The sequence below is a fragment of the Haliotis rufescens genome, unplaced genomic scaffold (assembly GCF_023055435.1).
Source record: "Haliotis rufescens isolate VD_foot unplaced genomic scaffold, xgHalRufe1.0.p SCAF_4, whole genome shotgun sequence".
Lineage (NCBI taxonomy): Eukaryota > Metazoa > Mollusca > Gastropoda > Lepetellida > Haliotidae > Haliotis > Haliotis rufescens.
In genome coordinates, this window is record NW_025964112.1 from 49,134,686 (window position 1) to 49,156,393 (window position 21,708).

At 37.9% G+C, this 21,708-nt stretch overlaps 1 protein-coding gene across 6 annotated transcripts in view; it reads right to left on the bottom strand.

Annotated features, from left to right (window-relative positions):
- LOC124151570 (neurabin-1-like) overlaps positions 1–21,708 on the bottom strand; it is a 116,089-nt gene that overhangs the window by 77,505 nt on the left and 16,876 nt on the right. The gene's annotated exons all lie outside the window — the stretch shown is intronic.

A 21,708-nucleotide genomic window follows, 5' to 3' on the forward strand; every position in this document is an offset into this window, starting at 1 on the left:
ATTGTTATTTTGCAAGTTTTCTTATTTTATAAGGATTAGTAAACTTTTGCAGGTGAGCAGAAAAAATAATTCCAGTAGCCCTGTGGGGTTGTTTGGTTTTTTAGTTACTTTCAATCCCTGCTACTCCACTGCCCAATAAGGGTTAATAAAGGCAGACAATTTCACATTAGCTTGATTAATATATACTTCAGCTACCATAATGTTCCATGCAAATGCATTGCTGGGAACACATAAAATAACAACAGAGCCGATCTCATTTCCTCATGATATTTTGTTCTAGTTCCATATGTTTTACAACAGTCTATTTCCATGTGACTGCAAGAATGACCCTCATTCTACACACAACAAAAACAGCCTTGTAACTATTTCATAGATTTTGACAACACCAAAAAATGTCAGATTGTAATATCGATTTGATATGATTAGGCAATGATGTTGGTCATTACCAGTTTATTATATTATTGAGCAAATTATATCAACATCATGTGAACAAATGGTGAAAAAGCATTGTCAAAACCAGAGAATAATCAGTCTTGATTATCTGTGGAATCAGATTCCATGGCAAAGTAGTGGTGAAATGATATAAATGGATCACAGAAAATCAGTGATGACACCAGGTGTTTGCGAAAAGGGTAACCATGTCTGGATCGTAAATCACTAACCCCCCCCCCCCTCAAAAAAATAAATCTAAGAATATTCATAAAAGCCAGAAAATTTATAAGACCAGATTGTAAACACTGAATATTTCGACTAACAGTAATGATTACAGGCAACTCAAAAGTCCTGCAAAAGACAAAGAGTAAAATACTCTATGAACCCAAAGAAGTCCAAACACATCAACTAATAAATCTCAATTAAACATGAACAGGAGCATTGAAACAGTTACCTACCATTTAAAAAAACAGACTTTATCTAACAGTGTAAGGGTAAATATCCTCATGAAAGCTTCTGATTTTTTAGCCAACTTCCCTGTCAACTATATTGATAGCAAGAGGAGCCAGGTCAACATCTACTGATGATAACGACATGATAGGAACATTGCAGTTCTTATAATTAGAAAGGAAATAGGATAAGACCACTCATCTCGTCACGATCCAGATGTCGTGGACACATGAATATCATATGTGTCATAATTTAACCGCTGATGAACTTTGAAATCCCATACTTGACACATGTCTGTTAGATCTATACAGAAGCACGAGATTCCATATTTGGACTGCACTGCTGATGGCTTGTCAAGTTCCATCATGAATGAGTGAGTGAGTTGGGTTTAACGCCGCTTTTAACAGTATTCTAGTTATATCATGGTGTGTCAGCTTAATGTGGAAGGAGGCCTGTGATGCAGGTCTTAGATGTTTACCAAGTATTCCACCCATGCAATGGATAGTGAGTGAGTGAGTATGGTTTTACGCCGCTTTTAGCAATATTCCAGCAATATCACGGCGGGGGTCACAAGAAATGGGCTTCACACATTGTACCCATGTCGGGAATCGAACCCGGGTCTTCGGCGTGACGAGCGAACGCTTTTTACCACTAGGCTACCCGACTGCCCCTGCAATGGATAGTAGGTAGTCCAGTCTGGACATGCTGGACTGTTTGTTTGTTTGTTGTTTAACACCATAATCAGCAATATCCCATCAATATGACGACAGCCTGAAAATAATCGAGTCTGGACTAGACAATCCAGTGACTGACATCATAAGCACTGATCCATGCTATTGGGATACAAAGTCATGCAATCACCTCCAAGGACAAGCACAGGTTGCTGGGATCCTACATTCTGACTAAGGTCATGTAGATCGGTAAGCCAATGGCTGATAGCCCGAGTAAAGGATACAATCTCAACCATCTGATAAACCACAAGTTAACTCTGACAACAAAGATAACGTGCTAGACAACTATTCTGCTCCTGAACATATTAATAAATTAAACACAAACTCAACATGAAATATTGAACATAGCATTTGATTCTGACACAAGCAGATTGCTGTCACTAATAGTCATTGTCAATTGAATCAATTGAAAGATGTGTGTAGGGCGATAACTCTGATACTCCATTCACATCACCTGTGCTCTACTAACATTATGTTTCTAAAAGAAAACAATTTTGTGAAGACTTTTAAACTAGAATTATATGGAGGCATAGAATGTCTCTTTATTTTTAGAGCAGAAAACATTCCGACTTCGTACTGTTGACCTGCGTAGGTGTCATCAGATGTTTTTGTTTCAAGGTTTAAGTAGAGGCAACACCTGAGCTTAGAAGTAAGGTGATGAAGAGTGAGGTAAACTTTCCCGTCACATCAGCAATACATGGCAATCCTAATGGCAGTGGACTCTTCCTAAATGACACCTGATCATTGTATCGCATACCACACATGAATGCTGTGGCATATGACACTGACGTTATGCAAACAGACATATACCTGATTCATGTTAAAAATAAGCAAGCAATCATCAATTCACATGGACATCTTAACGAATATAATACCCAAGGAGTTCAATTAATATTAATGCATGATAAGAACATTAATTGATATGAATAAGTAAAGCTATCATCTACACCAAAATGAAATTGTACAGATTGTTTAAAATTGGGACTTAGATTTTCTTACTTGTTAAAAATTGCAACCACCGAAACATAACTTGATCCTATATCCTAGTTTCTGTCCACAATACTTCAAGGGTTGATCAACTACATCTGTCAAGCATCCTTCCATGAATATTAACATGATTAAAGTCCATCACAAAAGCTCATATCAGCGGAAGGACAAATTCACTTCATGCCACCTGACCTCTAACCTCCCTGTACATTCCCAGCATTCCAGTGACACCTGCCAATGCATGTTCATATTTCATTCCCACCCCACACACTTCCAGGTATGTCAACGTACTGTACGCAGGTGTAATCACATAGCTGTGGCTAGGGTGGGTTCAGGGAGAGTGAGTTCAGGGTGTGTGGGTTCATGGGGGTGGGTGCAGATTGGGGGGGCGGGTGCAGATTGTGTGGGTGTGAGTGCAGGGCTGGGTGGGACCGGGAGGGGTGAGTTCAGGGTGTGTGGGTTCATGGGGGGTGAGTTCAGGGGGTGTGGGTGCACCAAATCAGCAATAGCCATCAGCCTGTAAACAGTCTAATCGTGGCCACAAGTGGTTGATAGCATGAGAAACAATCCATGTTATTGGAGAGCAACGACCAGTGTCATAATAACTGCCTTCCCACTTTTGTGGATGGTGACATTTCTGTCTGGATAGGTGAAATTCTACCTGCCCGACTGTCAGTTAAAAATTCCATTGCTCCACTGACACTAACAAGTTTGAATCAGACACTGGCAGTGACTCAATTACTTGAGAGAAAGCACTACCTTTGAGATTATAAAGCTGTAAATGTTAAATCACAGAGTAAGGAATATCTGAGAAAAATTATAATGATTATCTACTCTGGCATGTCATTACAAATGGGGCCTGTAACTTTCAAGCCGACTAGTTACATTTATTATATGAGTCACCAACCCGCCTGGTTTGTAGGCAGTAAAATTATTTCAGACACTGGCAATGACCCTTCATTTGCCAGGTTAAACGTTAATTGTAACCACCAGATCCTCATCAGCATGAGGCCTCGGGATGTATTCTGACATGGAATCTTCAAGGGGAAGTTGGGCAAGGAACAAATATTGACAACATACCACGCTTTCTCAGTCTACTGGTGTACAAATAAGCAACATAAAAATATCAACTTATTTACATCACAGAAAGGAAATGAATGAATCAACCAGATTTATCAATATTGACCGAAACTAACAAATGAATCATATTATATTATTAATAAGTTATTACGAAGATGTTACTTGTATATTAGCAGTGATATGAACTTCCATATCACCAGCCATCATCACATGCCATATTAATGAATAAGTAACAGTTGACAGTCATTGCCCCAAGGACCTTTGCAGTAAAACATTTCCTGCTTTCACACACTGATCATGCTGATGTGGGGTACAAATAAACTTTGTCATGCAAATGGAGAGAGGTTGATTCAGTTGTGTCATAAGTTATGTTTATCAATATTCCTGCAATGACACTGCAGTGGAGATGTCAACTGTTTCACACACTGAGTCCATCTTGGGATCTGAACCCAGGTCGTGATCAGCTCCAGCTTACCTACTGGCTACCCTATCAACCCTACTGTTAAGGAGGTTTGATTTATTGTGTAGACCAGATTTCATTTTAAATTCAACCCGTGAAGATCCAGGTTAAAATTGGTCTTCAGCAACCCATGCTTGTTGAGGCGACTAACGGGATCGGGGTCAGACTCGCTGACTTGGTTGATGCATGTCATCCTATCCCAGTTGTGTAGATCAATGCTCATGATGTCAATCACTGGATTTTCTGGGCCAGACTTGATTATGTACAGGCCGTAGTGGTATCTCTGGTATATTGCTAAGTGCAGCATAAAACAACAAACAAACAAATCATTTCAATTTCAGCAACTGTGTTCCACAAGTCTCACAGTACTGGCGCCAGTCCCTTGACTAAACAGATCTGCAGAATGTTCTATACATCATCAACAGGCCCCTGACCAAAGGGTGTGTCCCACACCGGCTGATCAATCATCCACTGTGACATTGACAACTTAGGTCATGTCCAGCTGCTGTGCGGTTAGCAATCGGCTCAAGGTTTGGTCGAGGGAACAAGGTGTCTGGCTACATGCCATGCATTTCCACCATGTCAACACACCTTGTACTTCATAGAACAGGTTCCAACTCACTGGTTTGCCATTTCAGTCAGTGAGTGTAGCTACAAGTCCAAGTCTAGTAAAAACAATCTCAGCTTTTCTCACGACAGCTCTATGTAATGAGTGAGGGGATGAACAGTTTTATGTTGCCTTCAGCCATATTCTGTTTCATGATGAAGGGACACCAGATATTACCAAACTACCCATGTGGAAATCAAACCAAGATCTCCCTTGTGATGAGTCAACATTTTTACCAACATGCCATTCGAAGCAAAAGATAAAAAGATAAGAAAGGACAAGTTCCTGGATTGTAGACTCAAAATTTTAGACAAAAACTGCCATTAAACAATGATTAAATATGTCATGCAAATTATATCTGGAAAAAATGAATTTACAGAAATTGACTAGAGTTTGATAAGTTAATTTGATTATCTGTTCACAATTTGAAAAGAAAATATGTGACAAGGAGAAAGAAACCTGATATTGTTCTCCAAGGTACCTGAAGAAAGTCATCCAACTTGCTTCAACCAGAAGCATGACCAAACAATTAAACAGAGCACCAACCACTGAAATATTTGCACTAAGAGCCCTTTTACACCGCTCCTCAACAATTTTAATACAAAACACTTCAATCCCCAAGAAATAACACCGCTTCAGGAACACACACTATTTACAGAAAGAAACATCGCAAGAAACTCTAAGGTCAAGTCTAAATATGACAACTCCAAGTGCTGCTGGTGAATCCAAACGATCCTGGGGAGATCTCCGCATCGTCTGCATCCCATAATCCAAGGATGTCAAATGTTCCACTAATCCGGAGATCAAGTGATGTGCCAGAAACTGATCCCTAGACAAAAGCTGATTACAACGATCAACACTGGTCACTGTAGTCCACACAGCTTCCCACACCTTGCTAGCATAGTCACAGGTCGGAGCCTTCCCTCTGGGAACAGCAGGTTTAAAACACAATTTTTATCAACATAGTCCTTATCAAACATAAATAGAAATGATCATCCATCAACAAATATCAGCTACCTTTCAGACTGAGTAAACCATGCCTTCAAACACACAGGGTAAGATTAAGTCATACCAAGGATTCACAAATCTCTTTCTACATTTTGAATCTGATTAATGTTATCGTCATAAAGAAATAACATCTGACGAGACATCAAAATCAAATGTACTAGCAGCAGCACCACTCCACCAGACTTCAGCGGTAGAAACTAGCATTTTAGTCCACTAGTCCTTACGATAACATACAGCAAATCCCTTTAAAAAGGCAAATTTCTACTACTCCTTATCACTGCTTATGATACCTTAACTATTGGGCAGTTTGGCAAGGACTACAGGACTAGTGCCAATTTCTAAAGCTGAGACTTTTCTTCTTCTTTTTTTTTCTTTTTAACACTGAGACTTGTCTTTCATATATTTTTCAGTAGATTTTAGCAATGTTGCATATTAACATACAGACTATTACTTGATGAAAACAGAGCGAGAGGGAGATCACATTCTGTAACTTTAGGCACTAGCCTGAAGACTATGTCTAGTAAAATGTGGGGTAAGTTCAGCTGGTTCCAGTTCTTATATTAATGCTAAAACCTATTGAAAAAGATGACACAAGATGGGTTCGTCCTTGGAGCAGTAGTTTGGGCATGGATTATAGTACCCAACTTCTCTTGCCCACAAACTCTCCTACAAGCAGACCCACCACAAAGTTCACCACCTTTTGGAATTTCATAGAATGCATGTCAGACAATCTCCAGTCCTCCTCACAGCTTGAGTTTGCACAGGAGACCAAGACTGTAATTCCCAGTACCTTGGAGAATGTAGCGACTGTGTCAGTGTCATTCACAAAGCCCCATACCACAGTGAAACACCCCACACACTCTCCACACTTTCCCCTACAGCCCATCTCAATCCCAACGGTCAACATGTCCAGTCAACATCGCTGACCTCCCATCTTGGTGTGACAACAAAGTAAACCTAACTTGCTAATTGCTTGACTGTGGAGATTTTATTAAAGACCACTGGCCAACTAAGTAAAGGTGTAGGCTCTAAAGAGGGTCTAGGATAAACCGTGACATGAAATTGGTCCCATTATTATAGAATGGGTTGATAATCTAGCAGGCACTGACATCAGGATGAGAGAATCTACCCAGGTCATGGGGCTATAACTAGAGTCTTAAACATACATTAAAGTCTTACAGTATTGGTATGTCGACCGCCAGCTGATGGGCCTGGGTATGTACTCAGTAGGGCTGGCACAATACACCAACTGTGTGATCCGATACGTATCACGTTACCTTGCTCACGATCCAATACATATCACGATACTTGTATGTGCTCGTATCTGTAGTGAGTAAACCATATTTTTCATAGACAGGATATTCAAAGACCTGGAATACTGATGATTTACAGTTGGCAGTGTCAAGCATGGCGAAATGGACGAAAATATTTACTTTTTCACTACCTCATCATAATCCCAATATTGCTATTGTGAAGACTGGCTCATGGATAACAACTTGTAGTGTTTCATCCATTTCCTGAAGTCCAATTTTGAAAAATTGTATTTAATTTCCTGAAACTTGGTAGTTTTGAATTCAGTACTCTATCTTTATGTTTCCAGAAAATAGTGACAAAATCTGTCATACACAGTTTTAGGAATTAAGAGAGGCCTCTTTGTAAACACCCTTGCAATAACACTTTGATCTAAAGAGCAGCTAAAAATATTACTGTCAACATTAGGACATATGACGTACCTCATGACTTATCTCCAATTTTGAACCCTGTTATTACAACACAGGCCGTTAATAAATGAGTAGCCAAAATTAATATTTCACCTTAATCTTTCAACAGTGTTCTTGTTTATTTCCAAAATTTTACATAATATACACTTTGAATATATCATTTTCAAACATATCAATACTCCCAAAGCGAGAATAAGAAATGCATTAAAAATTTCAGAGATGGAAAAAGTCAAACCCATAATAACTTGCCAACCATTTACTTTTCGAATAAATATCGCCCACACTGTGTTTGATTTCAGGCCCACAAAGATGTTGTGTGTTTAGCAAGGATCTCCTGTCAAGATTATATTATTCAGGTCATAAACACACAAATTAACTGGGTTTATTCCAAGCTTACCTTGGCAGCTACAAGAAGGCAGACAAGGCTTTAAATAAATTGCATTGGAATGAGCAAAGCTGAACTTCACTTCAGCAAACAACTATGATATTGGGCATTCTTTTCTTAAGTACTGTTTGCCAATTTCAGAAACAGAGATGCATTTACAGATAGTGTTTACAATCTGGTGTCAAATTGACGATAAAGAAACATCAAAGACCTCATTTTATAACAATCTCAAATCTAAAATAAAAAATTACATTCATCCTTTTTTTCTAAAAAAAAATCAAATACAGTGATCCCTCGCTACAAAGCTACCTTTGGGGTTCAAATAATTGAGGTGCATTATAGACAATCGGAGGTTTAACGGAGGTGGAGTCAGTAGTAGTAGTGAGTGAGTGAGTGAGTGAGTATGGTTTTACGCCGTTTTTAGCAATATTCCAGCAATATCACGGCGGTGGACACCAGAAATGGGCTTCACACATTGTACCCATGTCGGGCATAACAACAAATGCCTTAACCACTAGGCTACTCGACCACCCCAGAGTCAGTAGTAGGGACCAGATGACCAACACAACAGTTCATGCTCTGCCTACCTAACACGAACTATGATGCACGTTTCTGGGTTTGGAAACAGATAAGAATAGTAGTTGTTTATGATTCATAGTGTAAAAAAAGATTTATCGGGTGTTATGCTCAGTGAAAGAGGTACATTGAATCCCATCAGCAAATTCAGGTGAATGAACCGGTATAACAAACTTTGTCAATAAAAATATAAAATTTGATATAAAACATCACTAGACATGGTGATTCAACACCGAAATTGCATTTCCTGCTCCCCAAGGCATTGTTTTATCGGCAGAAGATTATGATTACCTTGTGTATTTTCTCGTAAACTAAGCCTGGTAATAGCAAACAGCTGTACACACGTATTCTCCCAATCTACCGGTGATTCAGTCAAGAACTACCCAATGATACAACTTCAAAGAAATTTTATGCAATAGTCGGAAGAAATTGTATCTGAAATGATTATATATCCAGGAATAACATGTTCCAGTATTGTATTATTTTAGGTGCAGCTTTTACTATATATATATCGAAAATGATAAGAATCAAAAGCGTAGCACTTTGGTACAACTGTGTGCAAACAGTATATTTTTTACGGATGGAACAATTTGACCAGCGCTGGATGTATTTTGATTGCGATAATGTTATGTTGACGTATAATAGTCAAAGTGCCAAAAATATTACTTTTAACGAGTCAAAATATGGCATTTATGATATATGTATCCATTCTCTGTCAACTAAAGTTCGTTTCAAGGCGTCCCTAGCAGTAATCTGATTATGGTTGCTCTAAATAACGGTGAGTTGTGCGATTTCTTCACACGCGATTTCACCGAAATTAATGCAAACAATATTGAATGCAATTTTGAATAAAATTAATAAAATATATTACAAACGCAAGTCCAGATATACAATGAACATGTTTTTATAACCACATAGTGTAATAATAGGATTATTTTGTGTATTTCAGTTTAGATTTGTTGACTGGTATTTCCACTGTTACGTGCACGTAACTGATCAGCTGGTAATGTCTTTTGTGATGGGGAAAAAACAATGAGTCAGTGTAAAACTTGAGTTTATTAAAAAGGTAAGTAAATTTTGGGAGCCATGCATTACGGCACGCTATAACCATGTTAGCGCTATATTGAAGGAAGCAATAGCGAGGAAACACTGTTTTCAGATAATATCTCATCCAAAACTGCTGTCAGTACGACACAACTATTAAATACAATCAATGTAGGTACTTGTTACGATAAAGAGGCATCTCTGTTTTTCCTTTTATATATCAAGATAAATATAAAATGAGATGGATCATAATAAATTTGCATGACCCCCAAACGTATATTTAGCATTATCTACCCTGAACATTCTGTTTGCTTTTGAAACTAATCCAGCTCATTTTATATAAAGCAATAAACTTGTCTCTCACAAAGTACCAGAGCACTTGTCATAAACCATGTTCACCATTACAAAATGCCATTCACCATTACAAAGGACTTTCCTTTGGCCATAACATCTTATTCTTGTCCTCCCCAAAATCTTTTATTTTGAACATTAGAGTCATAAAATGAATCCTTGACATTTATTCTGAACTTAACAATGCATAAGTGTGCTATTTTATCTTACAAAATCTCTAAATATCAAGACATTTTGAAAATGATACCTACTTGCCAGAATATCCTGCCCATTCTGAAGACACTACAACACTCGTCTATATATACATGTTCTAATATCTACTGCACTTCAATCTCACTCGATGCAACATAAACACAGATGGTCTCTCCACAAGTAGACATTCCTACACCAACTGCACACCTTAAAACCACTCTCCTCAGATCATCCCTACCTTTTAACTCAACAGTCTACCTGTGATCGCTGCATTCAGTCTCTGTTTGCACATAACACCAGTGCGAACTCAGGGACTATTTCCACTACTTCTACGTCCAATCTGAAAGATTTTTTGTATGGTAGAGAGAAAGCATTAGGGTTCATTTCGACAAAAAGGGACATTTTTTGCTAACTTCGACTGACAGCTGCTTCTTTTTGAGCATGGCAGTTGCTAGAATTGGATCAGCAGGAATTTCAGCTCAGAAAGAAGCATAAAACGTTTTGAGACGAACGTTTAAGAACCTGCTTGTGTACTGTGGCTGCCCAACAATACACACCCCAGTACGTGACAACTGTCGGACACACGGCTCGCTCAGTGATCATGTTGTGAGTGTCAATGGCAGTTTTCTACAAAGATGGTGAGCACACACTGGCGCATTCTCGCCTGCAGCCTACACATGCAGCCACAATACCTGGTGCAGGTGACGAGGCGACACAGCTACCACATCGTGTGTTACCTGAACGTGGCCCAGGTACAACAATGGCTGCTTACAGTCTCTCAAGGTGCCTCCAAACCTTTCAAAGCTCCAAAAACATATTGTGACCAATATTGGGGTAATAACTAACAATAATATTTGTTTGTTTGTTGTTTAACGCTGCCCTCAGCAATATTTAAGCTGTATAGGGCGGCCAGAAAATAATCAATGTTGGACCAGACAATCCAGTGACTGATATTTTGAGCAACACTTCCAACCAGCATAGGTTGAGAGAGAGAGAAGCTTGTACCCAATCTGGGGAATAATTGCATTTCACCAAGTCAAAGTCAACTACCCAACCAAAAAAGCTGAGAAGTCTAAACTGGGTATTTTGATAGTGAAAGTCTGTCGGTGTGTAAATAAGAGAGCACTGTGGTGGGGCTAATTTTAGAAGGATGTTCTCATGTTATCACAGTTCATCTAATGTCCCAATTCCCCGATCATCAGGAGATATTAATCTTATAATTTCCCAATACAACACAATCCTTGCTCAGACTGAAGCTGTCATTTGTTCACGTCGTTCACATCCATATATGTCTGAAATAATGCCGATGCGACGTTACATTTTAACTCACTCACTCACGTTGTTCACGTTGTTCATTGATGAGTGAATGACAGACAGACAGTCTGTGCCAAAACCTTTTGTGTGCACGAGCAAAAGTGACAAAAGTCGCATCCTGGAATAAGTGAGTGAATTTTGCTTTACCCCACATCAACAGTTTTGCAAAAGAACAGCAGAAAGAAGTTCCCAATATCTTAAAATCGAGTCCGTTTTCTCGACATCAGAAGTTATACTATTGATTCCACAACCAGTTCTGTTTCTCTTTCAAAGGAAGTGATGTCTTAACATTTTAAAATTAAATTTAAAATACCTTGTTCAGAATATTTTCTTACCCTATGAATGTGTACGAAAGTTCTGCTTCCTCACATGTAACATTACTTGATAACCGAGGCATGCAAACAGACTGGCCCACACTGAAATGACGGATACTGCTGCAAGTGTTCTTATTGTATGAGAGTGGAAGACAAAGTGGTTCATGTTACTATCAACATCCTCATCTACTTACAACATGTACATGACAATCGAAAGACATTTCCTCTCCGATACATAGTTTCTATTAACATACACAGTGATATGCAATGATATACACAGAAACGATAAAAGGGCATATTATATAATTTCTACAACTACTTAGATGCAGTAAGGCATATAACTTGGGCTGGCTATCGATGCAGATCATTGAGATCGATAATTGTTAACTAAATGTTGATCAATTATCGATAAATATCGGAGAAGTATCTTTGAGCAAATACGCAAAAATCATTCCTAAAGAAATCAACATATTTCACTCCACTGGAGAGTGGTGGCTCATTTATTCAGAGATTACTTTGTGGACTTTGAGATATAACAAAAACAATTACTTTTCCATCTTCAGCATGTGTTCAGCAATTAACATTATTGACAATAACAAGTCTTACCAAAACATACTGAACTTTATTTCATCACAATAATTTATGCAAGGTATTATTGATGACACAATTTTCATATCGATAATCGTTCATATATCTTCCCATCGATGATAATTCCGATCTATTTTGCCAGCCAAACATTTAACCCTCTCCATTTAGCAATCTCATTAAAATCAGATCTTAATTCTCGCTACAGCTAACAAAGATCTTAGAACATGCTATTACAGGTCACGTCACAACAACCTTTCTCGAACTTCAACCGACCAATGCAATGACTAATGGGAAGTTGCCAGTCAGAAAGCAGCTTTCTTGAGCTTTAGTTTCAAACTAGCGAAATCTATTCCAGACAATGCTTAGAAAAATATTGACTTAAAATTTGAAAACTGGAGGAAAGAAAATTCTAGAATTCTAATCGATGGCCTAGATTGTCTGATAGTACTTCTCACGGGTTGCTCGGAATATCCTGTTTTTACTTTTTTGAGGTTGCATGATAAGGAAACACATTCCGACCTCATCTGGTAAGCGATATCTTTAACTTTTAACTAACGTAGTCTGTGATACAGATCCTGAAACAAATATATCCAAACCAGCCAATGCAAGTCTATGATAGTGGGTAAGTCTAGATTACTGCAGTATCTTAAAATGAAGAGCCTCTGGGTTCCTTTTTATTATATTTTATAAAGATAATTTAACAACTGTTATGATGTGTTCATTTCAGAGACTAGATGTTTGGCTTAACTAAGGGTTATGAAAACACTAAGGTACTCATGTTCATAATTGGTTGTCTTGTCAGGCTTGCTTACTTCGTTGATATGTCATCATATCCCAATTGCATATATCGATGCTCATGATGTTGATCACTGGATTGACTGGTCCAGATTGATTATTTAGAGCGCAAACAAACAAACATAATTAGTTCTCAACGTAGGCAGCGGAAGATGAGCCACAGAACTGAAAACAGAACGTTGCCAGAACAAAAAGGAACTATTTGATAAGTTGAGCTTCTCTTTTGTCAGGTTGGAAAACCTGGACATTTTGATAAATTACCAGCTGTCGTGAGGTCACCATCTTACTTCAAGCAAGGTATAAAAAGCATGTGCAGCATATAATCAAGCCTTGCTCCAAGTCTGTACTGAATGATAAGTCCATGGATGTATAGTAATTCTATATTTACAATAGGCATGTCTATATAAGCAGACAGTACCTCTGAGGATGCCAGTCTTGTAATAACTTGTTCTTATTATTTATATTATCTAGGAACTATGATTTAAACTGATAATCATTTCCTTAGAGACTTGTGCAAGTCTACATGTACTCCCATGAACCGTACAGCCTGCAGTGTAATTATCGGGACATAAATGTCCTCCATGTGATCCAACAATGATCTCTGATTGGACAAGAGCCTTACACGTAGTGCTCCAATACCTCATCTGCCACTGAGGAAGACTGTCAATCAATCATTCAGTCACTTCTCAGGTTTGAGAGGAATCCATCAGTTCACTGAAATCTTCAATGCCTATACACAAAGTTCCTGATTTTCAACTATAAGGTCCACCATCAACTGAGCATGTTTCCCTTGTACCATACATATTAATAAACTAATATTACAGTAAACCACTGTTATAACGAACACGCTTATAACGAACTGAAGGATATAACGAACTTACTTTTTTGGTCCCGACTATTTGCTGTAGTTATGCTGTATATATGCTTATAACGAACTACGGTTATAACAAACTAAAAGTAGTAGTCCCTTTGAGTTTGTTATAACCGTACTTTACTGTATACTATGTTTCAGACACTCAATAAAACTGTAAGGTACATGTACAAGGAATAACTGTGTTTGCTACTAGCCCTCAGGCTTTCACATGGGACAGTGGCTCATTGTTTCACAAAATGTCCTTGATTTTTTTTTAACATTTAGTGATAAAATAAAGGAAGTCCTATCGAAACTTCATAAATTCTTAAAAACGTCCTGATACCATTTGTTCCCAGCAAAATCAGATACATACTACTCAGAAGATGTTAAGGACCACCTACTTCTTCCATATAGCTTCTTCCATGACAGATTAACCATTAAAATACAAAATTGGATGGTCCTTAACTTCTTCTGAGTAGTATATGTTCAGATCTAATGAAGTAAATGCCAGTTTCTCGATTTAGTTTACCAATTTACTTCTTGTCATAACAATAGGTAAATGTCACAAATTGTCAAAATGCATACGACTATACACTGAAAATTTTACAAGTTCCCATCTGTTGTGATTAATGACCTTGATGAATAATTTCTTTCCTCAAGCTGAAGTTTTTGCAAGTCCTAGTCAAGAAAGTTTACAGACTGTGGCATGTTGATGCAGTTTTAATTTTCTGTTTAATTTCCATGTGGCTGTCTTACCATGGAGGTTACATGCTTCATAAATAAGTTGTATCTTACTTCACTGTTTATCATTATATTTTTTCACCCATAAAGATCTGCGGTAGAATAGGTCTTCAACACCCCTGCTAGCCGTAAAAGGTGACTATGCTTGTTGTAAATGGCGACTAGCGTGATCGTGATTATAGGCATGATAACAGGATCACAACAGTATATAAATGATAAATATGTGTGATGATCATTACAAATATCATAATTTAGGTTTAACATGGTACAACTCTCCACTGTCAACAGCCCTGTCGAAGTCTGGGCATCTTTACAAGGACTTTGTGTGAAAATGATATTGATATTGATATTGTTGTTTTTTCAAAAGTAATTTTTCAAACCAACAGTAAAAGATATCATAGTGTTTCATAAACACATGTTTATTATATCATGTATATACCGTATTCAACGTAATAAACGCCCAGGGCGCTCTCAAAATTAGAAATAGGGGGCTCTTATTAGAATATTATTTTGGTGAAAAACTCAGAGAGTTAAAGGATTAATTTCGTGGTTAAGCTGACAGCCTGAAATGTTTATATATGACAGATATATTTTTCCAGAATTTAATTGCCAATAATCAAGGGTGCATATAACACATGAGTGCGTATTATACGCGAATAAATAAGTCTTGTGTACATTGATCAATCGGAAGGGGCGTAATTGGGATTGTTTACTAGCCAATATATTAGCAAATGTCGCCGTGGGCGCTTATTAGAGCGGGGCGCTTATTACGTCGAATATGGTAGTTGAAATTGTACATTCAACTCTGCTTTCAGCATACAATTTTTATGAATATGGAAAGGGCTTTGTCACTTTTATTTAATTACAAAATCAAAATATGAAAACATTTTAAATTCCGACTTTAATCAGTTTCAGTGTGTGGATGAATATGTTGGGCGTGTCGACTGGTATGAGACAATCCCTTTTGAACTGACTTGTCATTCTCTCAGCTGGTGAAATTGACAATGCCAGCTTACCTGAAAGATTTATTTCCCAGTGATATTGACACACTTATTGACTTACGTGATATACAACAGGAGCTCAACATACCAATGTAGACATGACTTCCTCTGATAATCACACACTAACACAAAGGAAGAAATGTGTGCATAGCAGGAGCCTGGGCTGGCACAGCTAGCAGAGATCACTATAAACATGATAAAGTAGTTACATTAGGGTTTGGAGGTAGTCGGAGGTAGTAGAGTATAATTACAGGTGCAACCGTACAGTTAGTAAGAAATATTTCTTGTGTCACAACACTATGGGTAGGATTTGATCCATATCACCATTTAAGGTTGAGTGAGAATGATTGCTTTGACAGTATTTAATTTATATCACAGCTTCATGTGGGAAGAAAGCCCAAAGTGATGCAGGTCTTAGATAATTACCACTTTTATGACATCCACGAACACGAGTATGGTGCTGACAAACCTAGAAACATCATCAGAGCGAACAGGTATTCAGACCCAAATTCACAGGATTCTGCCATTGCAAAGGGACACAACTCTGGATATAGCTGGAGTTTGGTGTTAAACAAAAAGCAAACTAAAACCAAATTGATCACTGACATATATATAGCTACTATGTAGGACATTGTCAGACAGAGTTGTTATATTTCCACTGGTCAGCAAACTGTATCTGCTACAGAGTTGCCATCTATCTACCTCATGGCCATGATGGTAAAAGCAGTTTTCCACAAATACTATTCCTTCCTGAATGTTACTAGTCTTGAACTAGCAGAATAAGGTTATTTTGCAGCCTTGCCCTGAACTACCCTGAGTTAATCAACCAGTTCTCCCAGTCACTGTGGAAATTTTTACCACCTGTTACTAATAAAACAACCTTGAAGTTATATTACACAGTAGGAGTCCATGAACTCCCAGGAGTGAGTGAGTGAGTATGGTTTTACGCTGCTTTTAGCAATATTCCAGCAATATCACGGCGGGGGACACCAGAAATGGGCGAACTCCCAGGAGAAAAACCTACCTGTTTCTAGTGTAGTCATCGATCATGTTGACATGTTGACACTTTCTTAAAGGTTTGTTTTCACAAAACAATGACATAAATTGAAAAGTATGGATTATGAATAGTAAAGGGTTATAATAACATTTCTTCAATTTATGCACAACATTGTATACACAGAAAACTACGGTTATAACGAACTCATCGCTAATTTTAGTTCGTTTAAACCGTACTTTGTTTTAAGCATATATACAGCAAATGGCCGGAACCAAATAATAAGTTTGTGATATATGTCAGTTCGTTATAAGCGTGTTCGATATAAACATAGCTTACTGTATAGGCATTTCATAGGACTGTGAAATTATTCAGTTGCAGATTTCTATTAGTACTCACTGTAGACTGACATCCATGCAAAATACTAAAAAAAAACGTTTAGGGTATTGGCCAACCCAGTTTGTCATATCTTGGATTTTGATCTTAGAAACTCGGCCAATATCCAGTAAAATGCAGTACTTGCTAATAAGCTAAACAAGAAACCATCAACATTGTCTGTGAGCCAATTAACTCTAACATATAGGCAACATAGTTGTGCCCAAACACTTAAGTAATAACCCAGATATTATCCTTGGACGCTACATTTTCAATTGTACGTCAGTTGTCGAAAATAAAGTAGTCACTCACTGAACAAAGGGATGGTTGTATGAGACATTTGGGGAAATTGATGCCGAGAAAACAAGTTGCAAGAATAATGATAACACATCTGCAAGCTATCAAAATGATAAATGTCTTCTGGCCCGAGGGAAGCTTCCAACATGAGCCAGGCTGTTTCATGTGAGTGGCAAAGTGCCTAATATTTTCCCTGTTGATAAACAAATAAGGAGGCAACGCAGTGAAAGTAATTAATTGTTGATCAGCAGACACATCATTCTTGTCGTTGTCGTCATCATCATCATCATCACATTTTGTTGTGCTACTGCTGAGCAGCAATCTACATGATCTAAGGTGGAAGTCAGGTGCTTAATAAATGCATCATATAGATATCATCATCATCAAGTAAAGTAACAGCAAATAAAATTTCCTGGCATTGAAATTTGAACACTCAATAACACCTGCAAATCATAAAACACATAATGTTTATCAACATTGTTACCAAAGTTTCAGCATCAATTATCAGTAATTTCAAAGAGTTCTCTCCTGAAAATGGAACACTCAATTTTGAGACAATATGTCACTCTGTAGATACCCGGTAGTACAATGCCATGACACCATGACAAAATGGATGACATCACATGCTGACATGCCAACTGAACCTGCCTGGTCAGCAGAATGTGGAGACAAACAACCAACTCAAAGATGTTCTGATACATGTTGATCAAACTTCATATATAATTAATGCAATATCCATTTCCCAAAGTTATGAAAAATTGCCAACGAATTGGCAAGGGATCCAATCCTATTTAACATTTCTTCACCTTTAAGATTTCATTTTACATCTTGAACCAAAGCACTATTTGCATGTAAAATATTGTTCATTATTCATCACTGGCCTCAATTGGCAACCTCCTATGCAAACATGTCCTCATAACCAAAACCCGTCAAAACTACATATCAAAGCATAAAAAGCATTTGTCCCATTCTCACAAGTATCTGTAATAAACTAACCAACAAGCACAAGTTCTTTACAACTCCACGATATTGAAAGACGTAGCTGCCAATCTAACTACATTTACACCATGTACACAGTCTAGTTGAGCACACAGTGGTTATTGTATGTAGGTATATAGGTGCATGACATGGGAGCCACTCCGATATTGTTGTTGTTAGGCCAGGAGTGAAGGTACGGTCATGTGACCTCTTGCCACGCTCTGATTGTTGCCACAGCTCCACTTTGATGTACGTCTTCACAATATCTGCTTTGAATGGCTGTGAGTGAGATCAGGTACTTACTTTCTTGATAGTTACTCCTTAGATGACTTCCATGACATGTATGGTTTCAATATTGAGGTTCCAGAAATATATTCATTTGTATTTACTGCATGTCAAGAAATCCGGATTCAATTGGAAGGAAATGTTTTACTAAATTAAGTAATGGATATGACAATATTGTTCGTTTAGCAGTATTCCAGCTATATGGTGGCGTTTTGTAAGTAATCGAGTCTTGCCCTAGACAATCCAATGAATGACATCATGAACATTGATCTACACAATTGGGATATGATGACATGCATGAACCAAGTCAGCACCCTCTACCACCTGATCCCATTAGTCGCCTCTTACGACAAGCATACTGAAGACAAATTGTTACCAGGATCTTTACGGGTTGATTCGGACAATAGGAAATACTGTAAATGTTTACCATACTGTTGCCCCTGGGCATCACACAGTATCTCAACTGTGACCAGGTGATATGCCAACGAAGCCAATAGCGATGAAGTAAGACTAACATCTAGTATCTGAAATGAACATATGGTACAGAAAAAAGTTGTTCAATTATCTTAATAAAAATATAATAAAAGGGAGCCCAGAGACTCTCTTCATTTTCAGATACATCCTGATACTGCAGTAATATAGACTTGCCAAACATTATAGACTTGCATGGGCTGTATTTGATATATATTTGTATCAGGGTCTGTGAGACAGACTACGATGAAGTCTAAAATGTGTCTCGCTGTGTAACTTGTCGTAAGAGATAAACAAGATCAGGTTGTCAGGCCCAATGACTTGGCTGATGCATGTCATATGCCAAATCCGTAGATCGATGCTCATGATGTCTATCACTGGATGTTTGGTCCAGATCAGATTAGCTGTCATAGAGTTGGACTACTTCTGAGTGCAGCGTTAAACAAGAAACAAACAACAGTCTGCTCATATGAAAGCTAAGAGGGACTGGGAACTTGATATATGTTTGACCTCAAACCTGTCAACGAATATCAATTCACTACCAAGAATTTCTTATCCAGTCCGCTAATATCTGGTGAGGTGAGGTGAAATTGGGTTTAACATAGCGTCCAAGATTATTGCACGAATATAGTGACGTGCATACACGTGTGTGTGTGGCTGCTTGTACTAGGCCAGACTGATGCCGATTTATAGTGCTAGCACACTGAGATACCATGCCGCAGTTTAACATGAATACCCCACTCAGACAAAGTATACTGACTCCGAGCCGACCAGTCCTTGTTTTAGCCCTTTAATGCCGAGCGCCAGACAGGGTAACAACAAGTACCATCTTTTAACGTCTTTTGGTATGATAAGGCAGGGGATCGAACCCCGGACCTTCCGCTCTCCGGGCGGACTCTCTATGATCACCTTTCTATGATCTTTCATGGCTGGTTACAATCGGTTGAAGCCAACTGGACAAGAATCTGTCACTGCTGGTGTAAGACCTATGATTTCACCAAAGTGAACAGATCATCTGCCAGACAAATTCCAGTAAATCTGCTTTACTTTTTCCAAAGTAATGTTTCTTAGGCCATTTTGGGTAAAGGTCCTTTGTCCTTTGTCCTCCTAAACTGTAATTGGTTATTGACCATGACCTATTCTTGTGGACTGTCCACAATCATATTTTGCTGAAAATATATTGAATTTTGTTCAATTTCCAGTTAAATATTTTTACATGGCTAACACCATCAACACATCAGACAATGTTATTCACATTGGGGTTTTTTCAATCCAAATAAGTCGACCTGATAACAATGACAACCAACTAACAAAATATCCAAACAAGTAAGTCCAATGTCTAATACCAAACCCAGAATTTATCCTAACCATCAGCATCGACAACATTTCTAAGCATTGACTTTGATTCTATCGTCAAATCCCAAATTCAGTCAAATTAATTTATACAACACAGCTCTACTAATTAGTCTGACTGAAATATCCCACAGATAACACCATTTATGTGAATACTAGCAAGAAATAAACATGAACGCAACTGTTATAACATCTGTGCATCAGAGTAGTTGGCATCTATCTTCTAGGAAAACTGACAACACTGCAAAGGTCAAAGATCCACCAGCAAGTAGTGTAGTACCAATAAACATTTCTTATTGACCTCCAAGACTTATCCAAATTTCTTTCCCTGATTTCTGTCTCTTGGCAAATGCAATCAATCAGAGCTCCTTTCCTCAGCTGCCAACCCATCCACATCAATAGAGCTGACTTTCACATCAGACGAAATACATCAGGACAAATAATTCCCCATGAATGCCGCCAGTGAAACACCTAGTCACATCAAATACCAGGTACAGTACAAGAAGTCAAACACTCGTCACAAACAATCAACAAGGGTGGAAACTAACTGGAAGTGACATGGCATGTTTAATATTCGTTTCACTAGGAGTAATAGTTTCACAACAACATTCATACTTGTTTCTGTGCTTTTCATCTGGTTATGTCCAATAAAAAATAATGATCCCTGACATATCTCACAAACCAGTATTGTTTCTTGAGGTCAGGAACAGAACAATGCCTATATACCAGGAAGATATGTCATAAGACACGAATATACTATTTTTGGACTGTACGTACAACATTCCCTGGGCAGTTCAATCAACAAAAGTTTGCTAAACAATGGAAAGAAGTTGACATCCACAAATTCTCTTCCTTATGTGTATCAGAGCTCCAGATAAGCTTTTGGTGTTGTGGGTATTTTACCCATGCATTTTAAAATCATTGGGTATCAGTAATTCTATCTGGGTATTCAAATTTCTCTTACCCACTAGTTTTTACACATGTGGGTATTTAAGTTAAATATTTAAAACCACTATATATCTAGTCCCTGCAAACTGGTGTCGTGTGGGTTCGAGAGCTTTATACCACGATACTTCCACAAGAAAGTGTGATGGCAAATGATCATGATGTAATTGTCATCTTGGAGTTTGGCAAGGTTGACGGAATGCCTGTTTATAATTTCAAAATAAGTTGCTGATTTGCTAATCGAATACGCAGGGTTACTTCACAATATTTTGATGATACGCACAAGTTATATTTTTGTAGCGTACCTGTAATGTTCGATGCGTATTTGATACGTTTGGATTTTATTTTACTGTGTATTTATGCATTTCTGATGCGTATTT